At 44.5% G+C, this 23,623-nt stretch overlaps 1 long non-coding RNA gene across 2 annotated transcripts in view; it reads left to right on the top strand.

The window, feature by feature from the left end:
* Positions 1–23,623, top strand: part of LOC135897781 (uncharacterized) — a 245,561-nt gene that overhangs the window by 128,783 nt on the left and 93,155 nt on the right. For both annotated transcript variants that reach the window (XR_011509935.1, XR_011509936.1), the window contains one exon: positions 13,516–13,630. This is a non-coding gene — a long non-coding RNA (uncharacterized lncRNA). The remainder of the gene's footprint in view (positions 1–13,515; positions 13,631–23,623) is intronic.

Here is a 23,623-nt window from a genome sequence, read left to right as displayed (position 1 = left end):
GTCACCGAAAGCCCGGTGAATAAGAAGTGGCTTCAATTCCGACTGTAAAATAACCGGATTCGTGTAAGCATATCATAGGCATCGTGGTGCCAACCGGGAGGCTTCGGCCACAGCTAGCTTTCATAGGGGAGGAGACGAGTCGCGATGAGCTATTATCCGACATGCGAGCAATCCGTGTTTAACAAAAGGAGAGTGGCGCACAAGAAACAAGATAACATGATGTAATTATGACAAAAAGCTGTCGCTGGGAATTCTTTTCTTGGGCACTGCTAGAATGACTTAAGGGGATGGATTGGTAGGCACCTACAACTGTTTACTTGCAAGCATTCCGAAATCGAGACGATACACAAAACAGCTTGATATTAGAGCTGACAATCCTAAATAGTGTGTTTCTCGGTTTTGATAAAATGAAAAGCTGCGATGAAGTTGGAAAGGGTCAGAATCCAGCCAAAGGTTTGTAGGCAACATTGCTTAAGTTGTCATTTTAGTGACATTCGACTACGTGTTTAGAGCGCAGGATATGGTACTCAATTCGTGTTTATACCGTTTTTTTTATGTTGCTCTTGAAGACATTGTTAAAAGCCAAGGCTTTTCAACGTTGGAGTTACCGTGTTTGTGCCTCCCGCGCTGCATGTCAATGTGGGTTTGACGATATTGTTCAACAGAAGCAGGCCAGCGGCGCAACATGTGTCGCGACTACTGTCTCGTTGTCGCCGTAGCGGGTGCCCGAAGAGAAGTTACTTCGTGTGGGGACGAACTGCGCTGGACACCCGTCCACGATGGCTACCAAGCGCCCTGGTTCTCGTACCACTGCCACCGCCGAACTGTCAGCGCTGACGCGATATGACTGATGCGCTCGGTGTAAGCTTGTTATGACGCGCGGTGACGTGACAGAACGCTGTTTCGAAAGGTTGAATTGCAAGGAGGCTCGATTGTGCCAGGACCCTTTGGATAAGATGAGATTTCAGCAGGCGTCGCTTTCCAAGAACGCTTGTATACAATATACGACTACGAGGCGACGCTTCTATCACCTTTTGCGGCCATTCTTCGTATCTCATTTTTTTTGCTCAAAATGTTGTGCAATCACTGAACAAGTTATAGTTCGCCGCGCATGCGAGACTTTCTTTCTCGTCTGGAGATTCACTGCAATGTCTACGGCATTGCGAGCAGCTTTCTACGGAGCACTCAGTTGAGGAAAAACTGACTATACTGCGCCGGGATAAGAGGAAAGTGCGTTATCAGAAATTTAGTACGGGTCTGTGTCATGCTTGAGGCTGCAAGGTCAAGTAGATTTGGCTGCGTCAGCAACCATAGCACCTCTTGTGGCAGATCACGTTGTACCGGGAAAGCGAAATGGCAAGGCGTGCACTTTTCGCGTCAGGCTAGCCTACGTCCTCACCGGTGCTTAAAAGAGCAACGCTATACGTATTCCAGATCTGCATACTACTTTATTGGTGTATACCTTTGACGCCAATGTATGGACCTCGGCAATAGTCCAATGCGAAGTCCGCGTGTGCCTGTTCTAGTGCTACCTGAAAATGCAGTAATTCTTACTTGAATAAGTTGTCTCATTGAAAAAGAGGAAAAAGGAAATAAGTGCTTAACAATATAACAAGAGGAAAAGTCGAGTAGTAAATCAATAAAATCGGTGACACTGCGTGATTTCAACCCGGACTTTCCTCGTTGGGAGGAAATTACATCGACCAGTTTGCCAAAGTGGCGACATATATCGTGTTGAATTCATAAGACACAATCCGAAGGTTCTGTCTCACGAATTCTGGCGCTGGTTGCAAGTAAAAGCTTTATGCGAAGACGAAAAAAGTTCCCTAATGCATTATCATGAGATAATAGTAATATTACTTTGACGATAATGAAGGAGAAGGGAGAAGCCGAACGCCACTAACAATTCAATAGAAAGAAAGGCACAAAACTGTAGCTGCGGCCGTTGCAACGCCTGGAAGCCATCAGCTTCATTGTGACAACGTCGTGATCGCTCACTTATGCAAACCTAAGTGCCTGTCGACGGAAAGACGACACCAGGCACGTGACTTAGTCTTGCACTTCGTCTTTGCTGGTTACAAAGCCTCCAACAGTGAGTCAGGTTCAAACAACCAAGCAAACGACCATGCTTGACGTATAATTTTTATTTAGCTGATTTTATTCTAAATTTGGCGACTTTCGAGCTTGTTAAGCGGCAAGAAGTTTGAGTTTGCGCGACAGCCTTTTTTCTTTCTTTTTGTGTTTTAAGCACATCGGAATGAAATTTTTTGTAGCGAAATTTATTGAAGTTAGAAAAATATCTGGAATGATTTGAGTGGACTTGAACATTTTTTTAGAACTTTGTGCTAGGGAAGAAAGCCAGCACTAATTTTCCAGATATTTCAATATTAATATATTTTAATTTAGATGTTACGGGGAGATAGCTGGTCGCAATTTTCCTTCGCGGTTTGTGTCTTCATGCGTTGATATTTTTATTGCAGAGACGTTAAACAAGCACTTTCTTACGTCAGCAAATGGCCTAATGTTATACATCATAAAGTTTCTTTTCGAGTGTTACTTGTGGTATAGCTGTCATAATGCTTTTTATCTTGTGGTAGTTCAATAGTGGTTTGATATATTTAACCCTATTTTTTGTTGAATATTGGCTCAACACATTATTAGTGAGTTCCCCGCAAAGAACAAAAAATGAGCATACTCTAGAGGTGTTTAAATGTTAACAAAATTATGTAGAGAAAGAATGTGACTACAGGTTGAACATACGCGTGCGTACATACCGTGAAGCCACTTGTGTCTATCAGCTAGCATAGTAGTCATTTATTAAGAATTATTGCCCCGCAATGTAATCATTCGTGACTTTTCCCGTGCCATTGTTCGTCTGTTCTGAAATTTTTCGTATGTAAGCACCTGTGCCCCATTAAAAAAAAGTTATCCCTTGCTAGAGTCGTCTGGGGATTGACCATCAGCGCTCCGATCATTTCGCTATCGATTCCGCTCGCTATTATGAGTTGCGGGAACCTGAACGTCGGCATGAAACGCATTGATGATCGTTGTTTCAGTGCAGAAAAATATCTTGGGCTATAGAGTAACGCGTCATTAAAGCGATGTGCTCTAACATACCTAATAACCTTCTTTTAATGAAAGTGATATTGTATTGTATCTATAAAATGACATTTATCATGCATCATTGTGTGCGTGTTTTAATTATTTTTTAATAATCCACTAATTTGATGATTGAAATGGGTTCAAATGCAAAAACTGCGGAACGTGACGTTTTATTGATGTTTGTTTCATTATTATTTTGCAACATTCGCCATTTGCAAAATGTGCTGCATTGCTGGAACGTTTTTCATATTACGTCACGTTATCATTGTTTGATCATTAAATAATTTATTGTTTGTGGAGGAATCAGCTACGCGATAGTTGCTAGCATTTCCTGTTTCATCCACATGAATCACTCGAGCCGGCTCACTAGCAAAGGCTCGCACTGATTTCCTCCTATGCACGTTGCAATGGTCAGAGAGAGATCTTCTTATCAGAGTGATTGTTCATCAGCGAGGAAGGTGCACTTTTTCTTAGCGAAAGGAATCTCTCGCTTGGCTTTCATCAGATTCCTGTTACATTAGGTTGAATTGTCACGGTCGTGGTCAGCCGCTGTATTGAGAAAGCGGTACGAAGAATACGTCTCGTCTAAGGGCAACTCCGGCGTTTTTTTTAGCCATATTAGGATATTGTCATTTTCAAATGGCATTTATGGTCCTGTCACCGGTAGAGTGGTTCAGTTTTCCTAGAAATTCATGCATAAATTTAAATAACCAATAAACGATATGCCGAAACCGAAGCGGGTAGCTGCTTCGTGTGACGTCACGATGAGTCGATGACGTCAGATCTAACACTACCACAATGTAAACACGCAGTACACGTGGCTCTAACGCCAAACAATCGATGTCTCCTGACGACACAGGGAGCTTTTACAGATTTTCCGACCTAGACAGCGGCGATTTCAGCGGCGATTTCAGCGACAGTGGCAGTGTAGTCTTTGACGTCACAAACACAGGGTGGCCAGTAAAAAGTCATGAGTCTGGAACGCAACCAATGTTTAAAATTGATTTTCAGGAAAACTAAATTACTTGCAGCCGTATTGTGTGGCACAAATAACCAGAGTGCAAAGCAGAATGTATATTGGAAATTTTATTAAGATCAGTGGACATCGTAAAATCTCCGGCGTTGCTTAAGGCTCGCGCGTCGTTCATTTCTGCTCTCCACATGAAATGCGAAGATCCACCTGAGTTTCTGTGTACAGTTAAAGAAAGGCATGGAAAGCTTCTACTGCACTGCTGAATGCAGAGCCTCCACTCATGCAAAGAAAAATAAAATAGCTGCATAGTAACTTGTGTGCACTGGATCCAAGACTGATGACTGAAGAACAAATAATGAAGCCACGACCGAAAGAAGCCCCGCAGAAACGCACGTCAAGCCCTCTAAATGTTTCGTAAAATGACATCGTATCGAACCGATATTAGGTCTGTACATTTTACAGATTATTATTATTATTATTATTATTATTATTATTATTATTATTATTATTATTATTATTATTATTATTTGTTTTGAAGGCATGTATACACTTGACAGGAAAGAGAAAGCGAGGAGCAGGCTGGGCTGCCACTCGAAGGGGCACAACGTCTGCCTACCCTTCAGAAAGGAGTAGGCAGAAGCATAGAGATGGAAGGTAGGAAGAAGTGGAGGGAAAAGGTAAGGAAGAGCAAGATTACAAATTTCAAAGAATTTGGCACAACACACACAGTACTGGTCACACACAGTACTGGTCACACACAGTAAGGCCGGTCACTGCAGGTCACTTCACTAAAGAATGTCGAAACAGAAGAAATAGTGTTTGAGCTCCCGTCACCGGAAAGCAGAAATGGGCTATACAGACGTGAACCTAAGTTGGTTTCTTTTAGAAAAGTAACAACAGTGAGATGCACCTGATCCAGTCGAGACACACAACCACTGGGGTACAAAAATTCACCGAGTGTCGTACACCGGACAAGGAGGCCATCCCTCACTAGCGACGTGCGCAGCGCTATGAAAGCGGGACACTCAAGTATTAGGTGCTGAAGTGTCACGCAGAAACCGCAAGACGTACGCGATGGACTGCCCACACGTCCTTGTCGGTCTAAACATCGATCAGAAGAAAGTAGACCTAGGGCTTTACTTTTTCATTCTTGTTTCTTTTTTTTTTCGATATTGTATCGTGTCCTGGATGACCTCATAGGGCTGCGCGTTGAAAGTGAACGTACAAAGGAGTAGCCGACGTTGCCGAAGGATGCCGGTTTCTCCTGCGACGACGTTATATAAACTTAAGTCAAATGCGCTGGTGCATTACGGCGAGCACGCATTCTCGCTGGGGCAAAACGATAAGGCCTGTCGGGCCGCATTTGGTCAGTGTGCCTTCAGCTCGGCGGAGCGCACGTAAGCTCGTCTTGTCATTCTTTACTTTCCTCCCCTGCCTTTCTCTCGTCTAGCTAGCGACAGTTCCGAACCACAAGAAGCCAGCGTGCGTCGATAAGCAAAGTGTTACGCAAGGCGGCGCCCGCGCGACAGGACGGCCACAGTGGGCGTGCAGGGCAGACCGCCGTGGCCCGCGTGGCGCTCGGCGGAGGAGGCGACCGCGCTATCAGCGGCACGAGGCGCCGGGGCAATCTTGCTGGCCCCGCCGAGCACGACGGTGGCGTCGGCGCCGCCGCGGCAAGGGCACATCGCGGCCCGCTGGGATAATTGGAAACTTTCTCGATGCTCGCGAACAGAATGCGATGAGCTAGCCGTGGGATAACGCCGCTACCTCTTCTCAATAAGGCGCCGGGTCGCTCTGGCGCGCATTCAATGCATGCCGAGATAAGCGATGACCGCGAGCGTGCGGGGCACTCCTGGCACGCAGAGTCGCCCGCCATATTTCTCTCTCTCTCTCTCCGCTGCTGCGGCACGTTTGTTTTCGCTTGTTGTGGCTGCTGGCCTACCATCTTCGTGCTTAACTCTCGCAGCGGAAGTGTTCCGACTAGGTTTGTCTGTTTGGGTTTGTTTTAGCGGAGCCATAACACGGCAGTATGCACTGCTAAAAACAGGGTCCTCTATTTTTTGGTGATGAAGGGGGGTGGGGGAAGGGAGAGAAGGGCTGTCAATAAAATGATTAGTTGAAGTATGTGGTTAAGTCGACATGCAACATTTATACCTGTAGAACATCTATCTAATCTAACTGGCATCCAATGAATGCATTTACGGTTGTCTCAGTGGCTTGACGAACAGAGTTTTCAAAAAAAAAGGAAGAATATATGGCCTGTGTGCTACAATGTTCAGGTTGAGTGCTCCTATGGCTGGATTGAGTGTCTTCATCAAAGAAAGCTGTGTAAAGTCCGTAATGAGCACGAACTTTGAGATATTCGTCGCGAACATATCCACGGTTTGTTGAGCTTGTTTCAGTACTTTTTATATTACTCATTATATTACTATTTTCTTTCTTATCAAGCAAACGCTCAGTTAACTTGCAATCTTATTTGATTCCAGATAACTCAGGAACAAAATTTGGCAGTTGCATTTTGCTTTCCTGCGCGACACCAACGCCGGAGCGCAGAAGGCAATGTCTTCCTCGTTCTGGCACGCATGCAGAAACAAAATATGTTCAATAAGGAAAATGTTGACATGATGCGATTTTGCATGGACCGACTGCGTAGGCATGATTCTGGGTTATGTGATTAAATGCTGTCATATGCGTTAATGAAAGGGAGCAATGCTATTTGGCTTCCTTCGTGAAAGAAGTTTTGCTCTGTACGAGTATTAAATGGATTTTTCAATTCAGGAAATTTAATATTTAGCTGGTACTACTTACAATAAAGCCTCCATTGAACAAATAGGTTGAACGTCTAAGTATACCTTACAGTAACTGATACAATAGATACGTAGGTACTCGAGCTATAACGAGATACTTAGAGAAGTCTTATCTGCAGTCAGCTGCAGTTAGTGGACGAACATCAGCAAGTGATCTGCGACGGGGACAAAGTACGCCGAGTGCTGATAGATTCATGTGCGCTTTCCTTTCGCCGCTTAGTGTGCGTTGATGCCGAGAGGTAGCAGGAAGGTCATTTCGTCTCTGCTGCTGCCGCACTTCTTCCCTCCAGTGTTTTGACAGCAGGTTTCCACGGTCATCCAGTGGCATGTGTTCATGTTTGCTTGTGCCCCCTCGTTCCTCTGAAGTGGTTGCCCTTGTGCTGGGCTTTAAATATCCACTGACAACCTTTAAAGTTCCAAGAAACTGCCGAGCCTTTCCCGTGGGTCGAACTGAGGAGCCCGGGAGCACAGAGCATCACGACAAATCCACTGACATCTTTCAGAATTCCACAGAACTGCTGACCCCTCGCCGTGGAGACCGGTGGTATGCAGCTTGGACTTCCCCTTCCGACGAAAGGAGAAAGTGATGCGGTTGGCGTCAGAACCAGCCATGTCTCGTTCCTGCCGACGATGGGACGGCCGAAATTATTTGAGGCAGAACCGGCCCAATGTTAAGAGAAAGAGTCGCCACCAGCCGCCCCGTTGGTCTGGTGCGCTCTTTGGCCCCCCTACTTGTTACCCGCTATATCTGCATACTGCATAAAGCTTTTCGTCTCCTCTTCGTCTACTCCAAGAGCACGTCTCTCGTCCTCGACCCTGAGTCGCATACCAGTACAAGGTAGCAGAGTGGATTTTTTGTTCTGGTTAACTTCCCTGCCTTTAATCTTTCTTTCGCTCTCACTTTCGGCACAGTTATGTCAAATTTTGTGCTCCCGTTACTTTCCTCGTCGTTGTTATCGCACCCGATGAGCAGCTAGTTAACCTCTGCTCCAGCATCTTTGTAGTTGTTGCTATCGCTGAATGAAGTGAATGAGAGCATTGTGTAGCGTTTCACGTGTCTTTCATTCCCCATCGAATAGCATGCGGTCATCTCACTTGGCCATCAGTGACGGCTGACACAACGAGTTTCATGCTGGCAGTGGTGAAACCCAAGTCGTTTTGCGTTTGAGTAATGGTTGGACGATTATTGCGCTGCTTTTCTTTCTTTGTTCTTCTAAATAATGCGAACCGAGTTTACTGCGCTTTTTGTGTATGTTGTTTCTTGAGTCATATGTATCTACTACTGTGCTCTTTCTCGTTGACAGAGCAGCCAGGCAAATTTGTAGACACGAGATGCGTTGGTTAAGCAACTACTCTACGCTTTATATATAATTTTCAAGTTGCTTATTCACACAGGACTCCATGCCCAAGCGTCATTCGATTCTTCATCGTTGTTTTAAAAGGGCAATATAATAAATTAGGACACATTTCGGACGTTCCATAACGCAACTTTATTGACCGCATCGCCCTTCGTGTGGCGGCTGTGGTTAGCCCGTCTTACTCCAGCATTGCTTGTTTAACGCCGCTGTCTTACAAGCGTTTTTCCATTCCCTAATCTCAGATTCGCTGCAAAAACAACCTAGCGGACGTAATAATTGAAAACATTACTCGTAAGATTCCTAAGCTTTCCCTTAGTGGGTGGGTTGATGTGCCTTCGAACTCGCCCGAAAAAAAATATATATAAACAAGGATACTCGTGCTTATGGCCTAGCAATGTACGCCAATAGAGGGTGTCATACGATAACTTGAACGACGGCGCCCGACAGCAGCGGCCACTTTGACGGCGCGCATGCACGCGCAGCCCTTCACGCTGTCACCGACTCGGTCCTTGAACGGCTGAACGTCACGAGGCCTGCCTTGCAGCTCGCTCGACAGGGTTAGCAGCGCCCATCCTAGCGGTCAGCGCAGGCGTAAGCCAAGCGCTGGGCCGCAGAGTCTCCTCCTTGTCTCTCCGGCAAACGGGTCCCCCTCATCAACTGACCGCAACCTGACGAAAAATCGTGGTTGCGTAGAAGTAGGCAACACATGAACGCTGCTCCCTCCCGATATTACAGAGCTTTAGGCTAGAGGACGCAAGTTGCCCCCAAGCGTTGGGAGACGCAACTCCATACTGAGGGCCCTTGGCGCTCATTGTTGCTTGCTTTGGTTCTTTTGTACGCTCGGTGGCTTGCGTCCCGCAACGATTGGACGCGGCTTGCGTGCCCTAACATAAAATTCTCTATTGTTATCCGATACCTCCCCGTGACACGGCTTCAATAGCATACATTCTGCACAAATTTCAAAACAAACGTGTTTTCTCCTATATTTTCCTTTTCAACCCTCAGACAGCACTGAGTGGCCTGCTGGCAGATTAGGTAGCACCCTATTGGTTGCACAGAAGCGTCCCATGTAGTACTAGACGCGTCATCCCTCATCGCTGTGGCAAATGGGTTGGGATTGCTCTCGCGGCAGCGCGCCAGTTGGCGTAGTCAGCGGAGAAGGGGCGACTGACCACGGCGCAAAGAGAAAGCGGGCTGCGGAGGCACCGATGCGCACGCTGCGAATCGCTCTCCCCTCGACAATCGTCTCTCCGCGGGAGCAGGCGATGGGCGCTCGCGGTAAACTTCCCACACATGCGGACAGCCACAGTGCCCACGAAAGGTATTTGTGCACGCTCCAGCCGAAGACACATGATGGGAAAGTGACCACGCGGTTTCATTAATTCAACCCCTTAATTGTGGCACCTTCTCTTTCTTTCTTTCTTTCTTTCTTTCTTTCTTTCTTTCTTTCTTTCTTTCTTTCTTTCTTTCTTTCTTTCTTTCTTTCTTTCTTTCTTTCTTTCTTTTTTTCTTTCTTGTCTGCGCCAGTCTTGGCGCAGTAAAGCCTTCAACGAAAAAAGATGCCAGTGATCGCCAGACTGAACAAGCGGATTTCGTTTGCAGACACCGCTTGGCCTTTCACTTTCTTCCAAACACTTCCACAAAACCGCACCTGCACAAACGTTAGTGCAAGCGCTGCACCAAATTTAACAACGTGATTAATTTTAGTTCTACACGAATCTGAACTCGTTGATGTGTGATGTGTATGTTTCGTTCTGAACTGTGGTGCTACAGACGAAGCATGTGCCAGCACGCGCTGACCGCCAGGCTAACACCACTTGAAGCAGCACCACTAATACTGTCGCTAATCGGTGTGTGGACATGCGCAACCACTTACGAACCAAAATTGTCATCGATGCATGTTGTTGAAAAATGAAGAAGAAAACAAGAACAATGAGTGAAATGGGGCGTATATTTTCCGACGATGCCACCCTCGGCAACGCTATAATTCCCCTGGCGTACACTCTGCAGATATACTTATAACAGCCCAGTAGTCACGCATTCTGGTGCCCCGTTAGAGAGGCGTACTTCCGCGACCCGACACATGCGTGGCCTGCGCCACGTGGAGAATTCCATGGAAAATAGCGTGCTCGCACTCAACTTGGTGTCCAAACAGTGGGACCAGTTCTTAGGGTCTGGCCCCCCTTCGACTCTCTACCCACTCTTCATAAATGATCTGCACCGGCTAATGGCAGTGATAGTCTCCGTAGAGGTGACAGTAAGTGATGAATGATATTGCACTCAACTTTATACATTAAAGCTTTTCATGAAAAATGAAAGCTGCATGGCGGCGAACCCGTCAAAACGTCCTTAATATTGAAGGCCATTCATATTGAGACCGATTCCATTCCCCTTCCTAATGTCTATACCTCTTTCCTTCCGTTAGACTGCAACAAGTAATGAAGTGCGCAAAAAAATAAAAAAATATAAGACAAGTGGTTGAAAGATCCACTTCAACCCGGTCTGCGCCGGGACGGCATGTGCACGTGCCGTCAAATAGGCCGGGCAAATACGACATGAAGAGAGCTGAGAAACGCCCGTGAAAACACCGCCTGTCACGAGGCTGACGCATAGAACCCACAGCACCGAGCTCCACTTCCCACTGCTCCCCACGTACTTGTTGAAAGGGGGGGGGCGTCGATTGCTCGCGTCATTCACTAACTATATTTATGTTTAACTTTGGTCTCCTTCAAAGAACAACGAATGAAGAGTTGCGCAAACATTTTTAAACATGTCTTCACTCCTTTCAAAGGGACATTTATACGGTGACGACAGCCGCGGTACAGGTCTGATTAACGGGAACTGAGCGGAGGGAAAGAAATAGACTGTGGCGACCTATGCGTAGGAAACATTTCATAAGTTGTAGTTCTGCGTTAATTTCATCGGTAATAGCATTACAGTGCACCTAAGTCTGTATACAAGTTTACTGAATCACCCGGTTGAATAGGACGCGAATAGCGTATTGAAAATACTTTCTTTGCTCTTTTTAAATGCGTGCGTAACTGTTGCCTCATTAAGAATGTCAATATAAAGATGGCGTTTTCCGGTTTCTTCTCTTATGGAATTAACTCGAAAGAATCTCATTCTTTTATTACGAATGCACTTATCTGTACAGCTGCGACCTTCGATTTCGCAGCCAGGAGAGAAAGAAGAGATAACAGTAGTAGCATCTTACGCTGCTTCCTACGTGCTTGTGATAGCGCTGTGTGACAAACAAAAACACGCTCGCACGGCAGTCCTACGAAGAAAGAAATATTCTCAACTCCCGCGAACACTAAGCAAACAGCAGCGAGTTGCTAAGCTGTGCTCTGCAAACTTGTCGTTACTTGCCGAGACCGGCAACTATGCGAACGCGCGGCACTGCAGTGCCATATTCGTGCGCTCGCATTTCGTTCGTGAGCCGTGATTTTGTCCAGTGTCGCGCTCAGCGGAGGAATCTAGTGTGAGGTACGGATTACAATTTCCGCATGTGGTACACTTGTCACCTCCGGACACGCAGTGCCGAAGACTTTCCTGGGAGACGCATGACGGTCCGGATTTCGACGCTTTCGGAAGCATGCGCCCAGACGCGGAGTAGGGAAAGCGCTTTGCAGCCCGTCCGCACGCTTGCGAGCAGACGACACGATGATGGCGTCACGCCAGCGGGTGGCGGACGTGGCGTGGCTGACAGCCAAGCGCCCGCTCGTATGCGTCGCCACGCGGAATCCAGGTGCTCGCTCTTCGCCCTCTGGTTAACTACACTGATTAATGAATGCGTCTCTTGGTTTTATTGCCTGCATTGTAAGCGCTCGCGCGCGTTATGGCCAGCAACACGCGAAATGTCAGCGACTTCCGAACCTGAGGTCGCTGTACGGCAATCCTCTTTTAAGGGTTTACTTTCTGCGGTGTTTATTTATTTATTTATTTGCTTACAATTAGGGCCATTGAGGCATTACAGATATGAGTGGTGAATATTTATACAAATCAATAGAAAAGGGAGAGTTTTAACATTGGTGGTGAAGAAGCGCAGATTTGAAAGCTTCAGGTTCAGGAATGGAGGCGATGCAGGCGGGCGGGTGGTTCCAGTCTGAGCTGGTCTTTGGGAAGAAAGAATAAAAATACTAGTTAGTTTTGCAACTTGGTATGCCTACTTTGAATCGTTTATCAATCCGGGATGATACGTAATTTGGAGCAGTGAAGAGACTTTGAGTGATTCGTTTGCGTAATACATTTTGTGGAAAGTGGAGAGCCGAGCAAGATGACACCGCATGGAAAGATCTGGAAGGTCTAGGGTTCTTTTCATAAGGTTGACACTAAATGCACGAGAGTAGTTAGTCAAAAAAAAAAAAAAAACTAGCTGAACGATTCTGATCAGATTCTAGAGTATTCATCAACGAAATTATATTAGGGTCCCATACAGGAGACGCATATTCCATCTTAGTTCGAATGGCCGTTTTATACAGAAGTAATTTTAAAGCAATCGGAGCAACTGAAAAATTACGGCGAAGAAAACCAAGCATGCGATTAGCATTGTTAAATGTGTGTTTGATATGTGCTTTCCATGAAAGGTCACTGCTGGTGTACACGCCACGATATTTATGCACAGAGACAAAATATAACGGAGAGCCATTGAGAACATATGGATGCCGGTTAGCTTTGGAAGGAACCCGTGGTACTTTCATTGTATTGCATTTGGGTGTATTAAGTTTCATGAGCCAAGTGTCGCGCCATGCAGAAATGCTATTATCTAATTCTGAAGAACATTAGTGTCAGATGGGTTAGAAATTTCTCTGTATATAACATAGTCGTCAGCGAACAGCCTTATAGATGATGTTATTAGATAAGGAAGATCATTAATATAGATTTGGAAGAGAAGACCCGATCTTACTGATGACAGATTAGAGTTATGGTCATTAGCTGTCACGTACTGAGTGCGATCATCAAAAAACAGTCAATCCATTTTAATACGGCGTCATGTATGTTTAGTTTATTAAGTTTAAGAAGCAGAAGAGGATAAGCCGCGGCATCAAATGTTTTAGCGAAATCAATAAATATACAATCAACGACAGAGAAACGACCCAAAGCTGCAAAAAGGTCATTAGTAAAAGCGATTAACTATGTTTCACAAGAATGATTTCTTCGAAAACCATGCATTGTTTGTAAAAAAGGAATTGAATTCAAGGTGTGGCAGAATAGATAATAAATTAAAGTAATTTGCATGGGACTGATGTTAGTAATATTGGTCTGTAATTTAAAGGGCTGTGAACATCACCAGACCTGTGCACTGGAGCAACCTTGCCCACCTTACAGTCATCGGGGAGCGTACCAATCTGCAAAGATTGGGTAAAGATCTCTGACAGCGTACAAGAAGGGTAAGTATTCGTGCCTTTCAACAACTTGTTGTTAATGTCGTCAACACTTGCGGAAGATGAAATTTTAGAGTTATCAACGGGTTGGAAATTCCTTCCCAGTCAATGATGATATCATCCATCAATGGCAAGTGTACGAAAAGTGCATCGGGAAGGATAACCGCAGTAGTTGTTGAGAAACATGAAAAAATTTGTTATTTAATAATGTGCAAGATTGGTTCGGTGGAACCATAGCACCGCCGTTACATTTGAGTATGATGCCTTGTTTTGGTTTCACATTAAGGATGGTCCATATTTTGCGCGGGCTAGTAATTCGGATACCACAGCGTGATAAGCGTTCCATGCCTCAGTCGCATTTGTTAACCTGCAGCGACGAAATATGCGCTTTCTCTTGTTTAGCAAGTGCTTCATTGAAATACTGAACCACAGTGAACGTTTAGTACACGTTACACAGCGAATGTTCGCTGTAGGGGCGGCAGCGAAGTGCTCGCATTACCATGTGTCACGGAGGAAGATGGGCTAGTCTTCCAAGATGACAAAATGATCTTACTCATGGACGGTGCAGGCTGTTTCAGATTCCGCGTTGTATTATATATGCATAGAGAAGTTGTCTTCATGCGCTGCGCATTCGCGATGTATTTAATTGCTGGTTGTATAGATTTGTTGATGAAAGAAATCTAGCACACCGATTTTTAATGCGACAGATCGGAATATACGCAGCCAGTGGGTGCGAAGTCAAGCGAAATCCTATGTCAGGCCATTTTCGTCTGCTGAAACAGAAGACGGCGAGCAGACACCTCTCATTCGCTATAGTTCAGTCAGCCAAGGGCAGCATACGACGTCATGCATATATCCTCTGCCCACCACTACAATCGTCAGCACGAAATGTAAGTAGAGGTTCTGCTCGCGGCTTTGCTCATCGAAAGCTGCCTACTCTTCAGGAGTAGCTATGACGCGTGGCCTACCCATTTCGGAGCCGGCGAGAAACTGCTGCGCGCGTGCTCAGCTGCGACGGAGGGCAACGACGTCACTACTGGCGCAGCTAATCCAACACCATCTAGATAGTACAAGGCCTTTTCACTCCGATCCATGACGTCAGGTTACTTGGCCCAACTGCCATAGAATCTAAGGGGATGCTCCCGAGCAGGCAACAGTTATTTTGACGTCACCACTTTAATGACGCCAGCTTTGTCAATGGAAATTTCGGGCCAGGTAGCGTGACGTCATGGATCGGAGTAAACATGCCTTGTGTTACCTAGGTTGTGTTGGCTAAGCGCGCGTCTCTCTTTATCTCTATCTCTTTTGTTCGCGCATGCGCATCGGTTTTCACCGAAGGAGTAAGGAGTTTTCGGCGTGCAGGTGACCGACCGGCAGACGGACGGACGAATCGGCTATCTATATACAGCTTCGCTGCGAAAAATTGCCCTATTATGCAAGTGCTTGGCACTTAGGCAATCCTGGGGCACTATAACGTAAAACTATTCCAAACTTTTCTATTCCAATTCTGCTATCAGCCCTCCGCGATTGGTCAAAAACTTTTTTCGACCACCCCCCATTTCACCGGTCTGTCAAGCGACGTTACAAAAAGCGCAATACCTCCCCATCTGATATTTGTTTGTTTGTTTGTTTGTTTGTTTGTTTATTGGTTTCTTTCCAATACAAGGAAAAAGCGAAGGGAGAGCTAAAGGCTACTAGCCTGACGAGGCCCTCCCGAGGCCCTATGATGTGTGCACACTGATTATGCAAGATTTGACAGAAAAAGAAAAACAGTTATTTCTGATTCGATTTCTTTTCGCCATTAGCCCTCGGCTATTGGTAAAAAGTTTTCGGGCTGCACCCACTTCCCCTGCCTGTCACGCGACGTCACAAAACCGCACGAACTCACCGCGTCAAAGTGACGTGTACGCGATAAAGATGCATTAATATGCCGAACAAAACTGAATTTTTTTCGGAATAGCCGCAGGCTGCCCCGTTCCGAAAGGAATACAAGATAGCTGCCGCCGATCGCTGAGACGCTGGCTACTCGCACCTGCCGGAGAGCATGGGTGTATTTGCGTATAATAAAACTTCTTGCGTGGCCGTGTAACGTTTTTAAGCACTTTCGACACGTTTACTACCTCATTCTGCCAACTCTTCTTTGCTGAGGGTCAATTTTAGCGTCATTCTTAAGCTTCCGTTACATGCCGCCGCGATTTTCGACCAGCCACCACAAGCTAAGTAAGGGAAAGTAAGGGAAATCGCAGACGCCGGCACCACCCTCTTCATCCGGTTATCGGTTTTCAGTGCACTGGCTCTGCCCTAGTGAATCCCTCTCCACTTGAGCGTTCTCCTCGCCTCTTGTCAGCCAATTAGATACAACAAGCCGCTCAGTGTAGGCAATGTTATTCGTTTTTCAAGCAAACAAAAGGGACCTCCTATGAACGAGGAGAGCGTTTGATTGGTCTGTTCAGACAACCCTATGGGTGACCGCCCGGTGCTTGCGTCGGTGGTTACGCAAATTTGACGTCAGGAAATTGGAATAGAAACATATTGGAATAGTTTTACGTTATAGGGCCCCTGTGATGCTCAGTGCATAGGTGACTGCATGTACTATATATATATATATATATATATATATATATATATATATATATATATATATATATATATGTATGTATGTATGTATGTATGTATGTATGTATGTATGTATGTATGTATGTATGTATGTATGTATGTATGTATGTATGTGTGTATGTGTGTATATAGTACATAGAGTTCAATACGGCAGATCTTCCTCCCGCAAAGTGAGTTTCCAGCACTCCATTTGCTCTTAAAGCGTATGAATTCGTTGTAGGAAAAGCTCGTTGGCTGCCCGAAAATGCTATATTTAACATTTCGGAGTAATGCGAGCTTACGTCGGCTTATTAACCTCCCCGCCCGGAACATTGTGCAGACGTGTGTTTCCAGGCCACCAGCGCGTCTCGCGACTCCGCCGGTGTGCCTCGCGGCGCCTTTGTCTACCGCCTCGGCGTCGTAATGAAACGCGCCGCGTTCGGCGCGCATTCCGCGCGACGGGGGCACCGTCTCAGCGATGTCCACGGAGCTGGTCGCCGGGACGAGGCCATTGTGAGCTGATCGTTTTCACCACATGCGCTCAGCCCTGGTTGGGAAACCTGTTCGTTACTTAGCCGCCTTTGCCTGATACGGACGTGTTGCAAGCGGCGTCCATCGCCCATGGCCTACCTACTGTCCTTGATTTAATTGCGTTACGGGAGGCTTGGACAACACTCGTCTGCCAGTAGTCAGCGTTAGTCAGTGCACCACATTCTTTTCTGTCTTCTCTCGCGATTAATTCGCTGGCTGTAGCCGATCCCCCGCATCAATCCGGACTTAATATATGTTGAAGACAGGCGTGTTCAAAGGTTTAGCGAGAGTTGTTGGGAACTGTTCGTGTAGAAAGTTTCATTTCCTTTGAAATGATACATATCGTTAAAACAGAACTCAAGGTCGGCATAATTTTTTAAATTATACCCATCTGCCCAGGTCTATAGACATGAGAAGTGCACGCAGATAACGTGCCATGTATAACACTTGCACAGCATACGCACACTCGTTGAGCACAAATACATTTACGCATAAACGAACGGCAACCTGTATTAAATTAACCAAGTTGTTTTTTTCTGACCTATCGCTGTCCCACTCTTGTTTAGTTGAATTGAACGCCCTGACAACAGATACGTTAAGGGGAAAAAAAAAACATCAGTGAGTGCGGGACATTGCAAGCAGTGTCTTACGTCTTAGTTTGGACATTCGAATTTTTTCCTACAAAAAAAGTCATAAAATAAGCATTTCAAGTATTCATCGAAAAGAAACGCAATTTCGTCTGAAGAAAGCCACCGATCTAAGGCAAATGACAGCGCTATGCCATCAGCTTCTTACGGTCTCCATCAGTGCTGGTTCTGCGGTTTCACCGTAATCGCCAAAAATCCAAGATAAGTTTATTGCCGCCGTTGTTTTGGTCAGTGTTGTGGTCAGGTCACCTTCGCCGGCTTTTGCAAGTAACTTGGGTCTAACCGTCGCAGTCAAATTTAGTGAGCTTCCTCCGCTGTAGAGATTTTTATTTATTTAGAAATACTGCCACATTTAAATGGGATCAAGGCAGGAAATGGGTTACACCAAGTACATCTAAAGAATAAACCATAAGGATACCTTAAGAATGCTATAGAGAATACAGTTTTAAGCAATGACCGGTTGATTCTAGAAATGAAAGTAGAAACCACAGGTTATGCAGTGATAAACTAATGTATGAACAACCGCAAGGAGGAGAATCGCGGTACATATAAAAATATGAGATCAGTAGGTTTAGATAAGTACGATAGACGGGTACAAAAATACAATATATGCTGCACATGGCAATACAGCAGAATAAAGTAATGGAACAAAACAAGGAATCATTTAGAATATGTTACATCCTCAGGGCTTAGTCGCGCGGTGCAAGTAACTTTTCCTCGAGTACCGCTGGGAAATGGTTTAGCGAATATGTGTTATCAGTTAATGGGTCGAGCTTATTCCAGTGCCTTATTGCTGCCGGAAAGTACGAATATTTCCGACAGTTACAATGCTGCGTGTATTCAGTGAGTGTCCAGGAGTGATAATTGCGTGTAGTCCTTGCTGACATTATAAAAATGTATCTAGTAGTGTCAATATTTACGTGGTTTTGAAGAAGTTGGTACATGAATTTTACGAGTGCTACTTTCGCTTTGTTTTCATTAAGGCCAGTCCTTTTTAGTAATTCGGTGGGTGAGTCTCAAAGTTGATATTTGTTAAAAATAAACCTAACAACTTTTCTTTTGATGTCTTCTAGTTTAGTAACATTATGTTTCGTGCGTGGGAAGCATGCAATGTTAGCATATTCGAGAACTCTTCTGACGAATGTTTTGAAGGCTAGGAATTTGGTTTCAGGTGGCACAAGATGAAGGTGTCTTCCGAAAAAGAAAAGTTGTTTTATGGCGGTCGATGTGATGCTGTTAATGTGAGAGTCCCATCTAAGATCATGGGATAGTAGTAAACCACGGTATTTATGCTCTAAAACTCGAGTTAATTGGGCGTTATGTGTATTGTACTGAAACTCAGGCCTGTGTTTCTTTTGGTAATCGTTAGGATAGCGAATTTATACACGTTAATGGTCATTTGCCAATTAGTGCGCGATTTACATACGGATTCTAATGCCTGATTTAAATTTACTTGGCCTTTACGATACAACGTCATACTACAACACCACAGATTGAACAGACGACAATACCCACCTCCACAAAAGACCCTCTCACGTGAAGACGCCCTAACATAGCGACAATTACAAACCAATGCATACCCCCATTTAAGCAGACTACACGCAATACACCCTACACTTTACTCATAGAAATGTTCGCGTTGTAACGACTACGCCTCCCTATATCACACCACATGGGCGTGCCCCAACGTCAAGGCAGCCCCGCAAATACCCAACCCCACACCCGAGCAGTGGGAGGCCGTGCTGACTAGTTCGGACCCTCGTAACCAGCAGCAACTGGTGCGGCGGGCCCGGGAGACAGCAAGAGCCGCAGGAGCCCTGGACTAAGGGCGCCTACCGCACAGGCAAGCAGACACCTGCTTATCCATTCCTTTTTTTTTAATAAATGTTTTTCCTCCTCCTCCTCCTCCTCCTTATTTGGCCTTCAGGTGAAATAATTTCCTGGCAGAGTATACGGTCGTTTGCGAACAACCTACTTTTTACGCGTATGTTAAATGCTAAATCATCGATCAAAATAAAAAAATAAATAAAAAGAAGCAGAAGCCAAGACACGCCCCTGAGGCACACCAGATGTGGTGGCAGATAATGTCGAGGCCTGACGATGAATTTCTGCGAATTGTAATCGGTTAGTTAGGTAACGTTTAATCCAAGCAGTGATTCCAGCGTTTCCTAATGTTCATTGGATTTTATTAAAGAGTTTTTTTGTGTGCAATACACGGTGGAAAGCTTTCTGAAAATCTAGTAAAATTATGTCCTTTTTTTGGTTATTGACACTGAACGACCAATCATGCATTAGTTCTAGCAGCTGAATGACCGTTGACAGTCCTTTGAGCAAACCATGTTGGTAAGGTGATGGGATGATTTCTTCTTCGAGGTACATGGTTATATGTTTTAGAACTATGTTTTCTAGAAGTTCACTCACTGTAATTTATTTATTTATTTATTTCAGAATACTGCCGGCTTCCATTTGGAAGTCCAGGCAGGAGTGGTACAACATCACGTGATTTCAAACTTTTTCCTCAAGGGGATAAAAAAAATAAAAAGAGTACAAAAAACAGTCTAATAGGCAAAGTAAACATATGCAAATACACAAAAGAAATACAATGATGCCGTCACATTGCTGCCAATAGCAAATGCGTAATAAATGAGTCATCAGAATTTGTAACAAGCAAAGGTACAGTGAATGCATGACATGGTAATGGTTAGAGAAATGGGCCTGTAATTGGAGGTTTCCACTTTCTTACCTGATTTGTGTACAGGGATAATTTTCACCATGTTCCAGTCCTGCGGCAATGTGCATGTTGTTAATGACTTAGAAAAGATTGAGCATAGGTTAACGATTCTGCGTATCTTTTTAGAAATGTATTACACTGTAAAAATGTTTGCACCCTTGAGGGTGTTTTCTTGTCGTACTGGTAACACCCTTACCATTAGGGCCTTACAAAAATTTATAGAGGGCGACAACGGAGCTCTAACTAGACGTACGACGACAAACGACGTAGTTGAAAACTATATATGTAATCATTCTGACAGCCTTGGGCGCAGAGAAATATCTGACCGGAGAGTTTCATATCTTTCCCTGTAAAATTATCTTGCCGAATATGTCTGTTGCGCCCAAGGCTGTCAGAATGATTACATAGTTTTCAACTACGTCTTCTGTAGTTCCGTTGTCGGCTTCTATAAACGTTTGTAAGGCCCTGACTGTAAGAGTGTTACCAGTGGGACAAGAAAACACCCTCAATGGCATAAACATTATTACAGTGTAGATATATGTGATCCGGTTCGACTCACTTTCTAGGGTCAATATCTAGTAAAAGGGCAGGAATAATCTTATGATTCTATTCCAACGCTATTCTTTTTCGAGCTTCATCAGTGGTCCGTGCAGCACTCCGCCTGTGTTATCACCAGGATCAGGCGGTCGTGAACGATGCCTGATAAAAAACTAATAGAGTCATGCGAAAATAACCCTAGCATGTGGTTGTTGCTGCTACTCTTTATACCGGCAATGGTTGAATGTGTGTGTTTGCTTGCTTGCTCACTACGGGGATTGGCCAAGAAGCCGGCGGTTAAACGCGGTAGGAGAAATAAAACTTAAAAAGAAAGAAAGTAACACACGTTAGGCGGAAATTACTCAAATAATATTTAGATTGCATAACTTTAGAGCGACAGATTTTTTTTTTTAGGAAAACGTATGATTTAGGAAAGCACAGCGACTCTTGAGGCATTAAAATGACTTATACAATCAGCAAACAATTTTGTGAAGGATCCATCAAATAATTCAGGACGCTAACGTGGTATCCTCCTTATGTAACCGAAGTATTCGCAAATGGCCATGCCGACGTTCCTCTGGCTCTAACCGAATTCCATGTTGAGAGTGCCATATTGTCAAACGCACGGATTATTATTATTATTATTATTATTATTATTATTATTATTATTATTATTATTATTCCTAATTAAATGGCACAAACCCACTATGGGAGATAGGCCACGAACCGGGTGGTAATAGCATAAACGAACAAAGAAAAATGTAATCGAAGATATGAAAGAAACAGCTAATAAATCAAATGAAACTGTGTGACTTTCTTGTTCTTGTTCTCAAGCAATAGGACTTGCCCGCTACGGGGCATTGGCCAAGAAGAAGACGGTTTAGTAATATTTTTAAATGTGCCGTGTCTTATCAATGAGAATAAAATTAGGGTAACTAAAGCTGGATCTGTATAGTTGTCAGTAAGACAAAAAATGGTACAACTAGAAGATTATTAAGGTAAGTAATAAATTTTAAGAAAAGTTAAGTAAGCAACAAAAAGAAAAGCGAGCGATAATTTTAAGAGTTTAACGTGGTACTTATATTGTGTCGCGAAGGAACTTATATCAATACAAGCCCTACTCTGGCAGAAGCGCCGTAAAGATGCTCCAAGAATGAGAATTACCGGTGGACCTCGCGAAAGTCCAAGCTGCCGGAAGAGAACTTCTAGCTCCCGTATTCAGAAATGCGTCGTAACTTGAAGCTGATGCTTCACTTGATCTAAATGACGGCAGGCGTGAACGTTCGTAGGATGCTCACTGTGTTTCCTTGGGCGCGTTCTCGACAGGCATCGTTTAGATTAAGTAAAGCATGGGCTTCAAATTAAAGTCCATTTCTGAATACGGGTGTAGGCCTCTGTTTTTTTTTCGTTGAAAATTGCTGACATATTAAAAGATAATGCTTAATAAACTCAGGTTCATTGCAGAAATTAGATGAAGGGGACACCGCCAGACCAGGCCTGAATAAATAGACCTATAATGGCGTAACACGGCTGCGCAGCATTAAAAGAGAAACTGCAAATTGTCTGAAGGGACGTCAGTGATTATTCAGGCAGAGAGAAATACGGATGATGAAAGTCAGCAGGCACGAAATTGTATTTATCGAGAGAAAGAGAAACCTATATATCCGCGGTGACACAAAACTTTGCCCTATATGTATAACTTTGTACTTTACAGTTTTGTTAACTAGATATTGGTTGTTATATTGTAATCGCGTTATCTACTATAGTCTGTATACAATGCTTGCTTCTGTCTTTGAATTTTATTTGTGTAGAGTACCTGGTATACGCTGCTTTCCAAGTATTTGGTTTCTTTGTTTCTAGAATTTGCTCAATCCTGTGTATTACTTTTATAGCTTTTGGCAGCGCCCGGGCTTTACCGCTACTTTACTCGAACTCCAACTAGCCTTCGACTACAGGTCCGGCAAGTGTTTGCTTACGTGGTAGATGGAAATAAATAATTCCAATTACAAACCTTAAAAAATGAGTACCTATAGCCGCGGTGACATATATCGAAGTCAGCAGAGCGGAGATAGCAGGACCACTGGGAGTGTTCATGTAAGCCAATTCACTGTTACATTTAAAGACAGTCCGCAGGGACCCGGCACCCTATGCAAGCTGACTTGACGTAACTTACAAAGAACCAAAAAATACAGTGCCCACAGAAAGACGAGATTTAATGATGCAGCAACTGCTGCGCACATGGAAAAAGAGCCCGTCACAGTAACCGCTAATGAATCATTCAAAGGCAGTTTTCGTGAGGCTAAAACAAAATGTAGCAATTATGTTTGAAGTATGCATGTGAAGTGAGGAAGGCGAAGAGATCTAGTATGGCCAGTGATGAAATTCAGGGAAGCTCACATCATCATATCTTCGCTTTACCTTCCCTCATCTTAATTTCTCCTTCAACGCTGTTCGTGCTCCTAAATATTGTATTAACTTACTGTGATATTAACATCTATATTGGTATAAGGGCCTGTCTGAACGAAATCTCAAATTTTATTGCCTCAACACACTGGAATCAGGTGATTCCACATGGAACGGCTACGCGAGCCTGATTGCCAACATTGAAACAGATGCGATTATTGGCATATTTTAGCTAGTGGTGTGCCAGTGTACGTGAGTACAGGCAATGTTTTACTATGATGGTAACGTGAGTGACAGGCCACTGCCATATTGGTGTACCTTTTTTGACACAAGCGATGCGGCCGAGCAATAAGCCCCACCATATAGTGACGCCCTTATTGGAGCGCGAGGCCGAAGAATTAGCCAACACTTGTTTCTCAACCAAAACACATGTAAATAGGCTGCTATTTTTTTAACTGGAACTGAGTTTGGCCAATGTGCAAGCATTAGGTCTCCCTCGCTAATATATGACATCACGCATTGAGCCGGTTTTCGTAGTCGAGAAACGTCAATGCG

This window comes from Dermacentor albipictus, chromosome 1, assembly GCF_038994185.2.
Source record: "Dermacentor albipictus isolate Rhodes 1998 colony chromosome 1, USDA_Dalb.pri_finalv2, whole genome shotgun sequence".
Classification (NCBI taxonomy): Eukaryota; Metazoa; Arthropoda; class Arachnida; order Ixodida; family Ixodidae; genus Dermacentor; species Dermacentor albipictus.
Note: the sequence above shows the minus strand (reverse complement) of the source record. Positions and strands in the feature narration are given on the sequence as shown.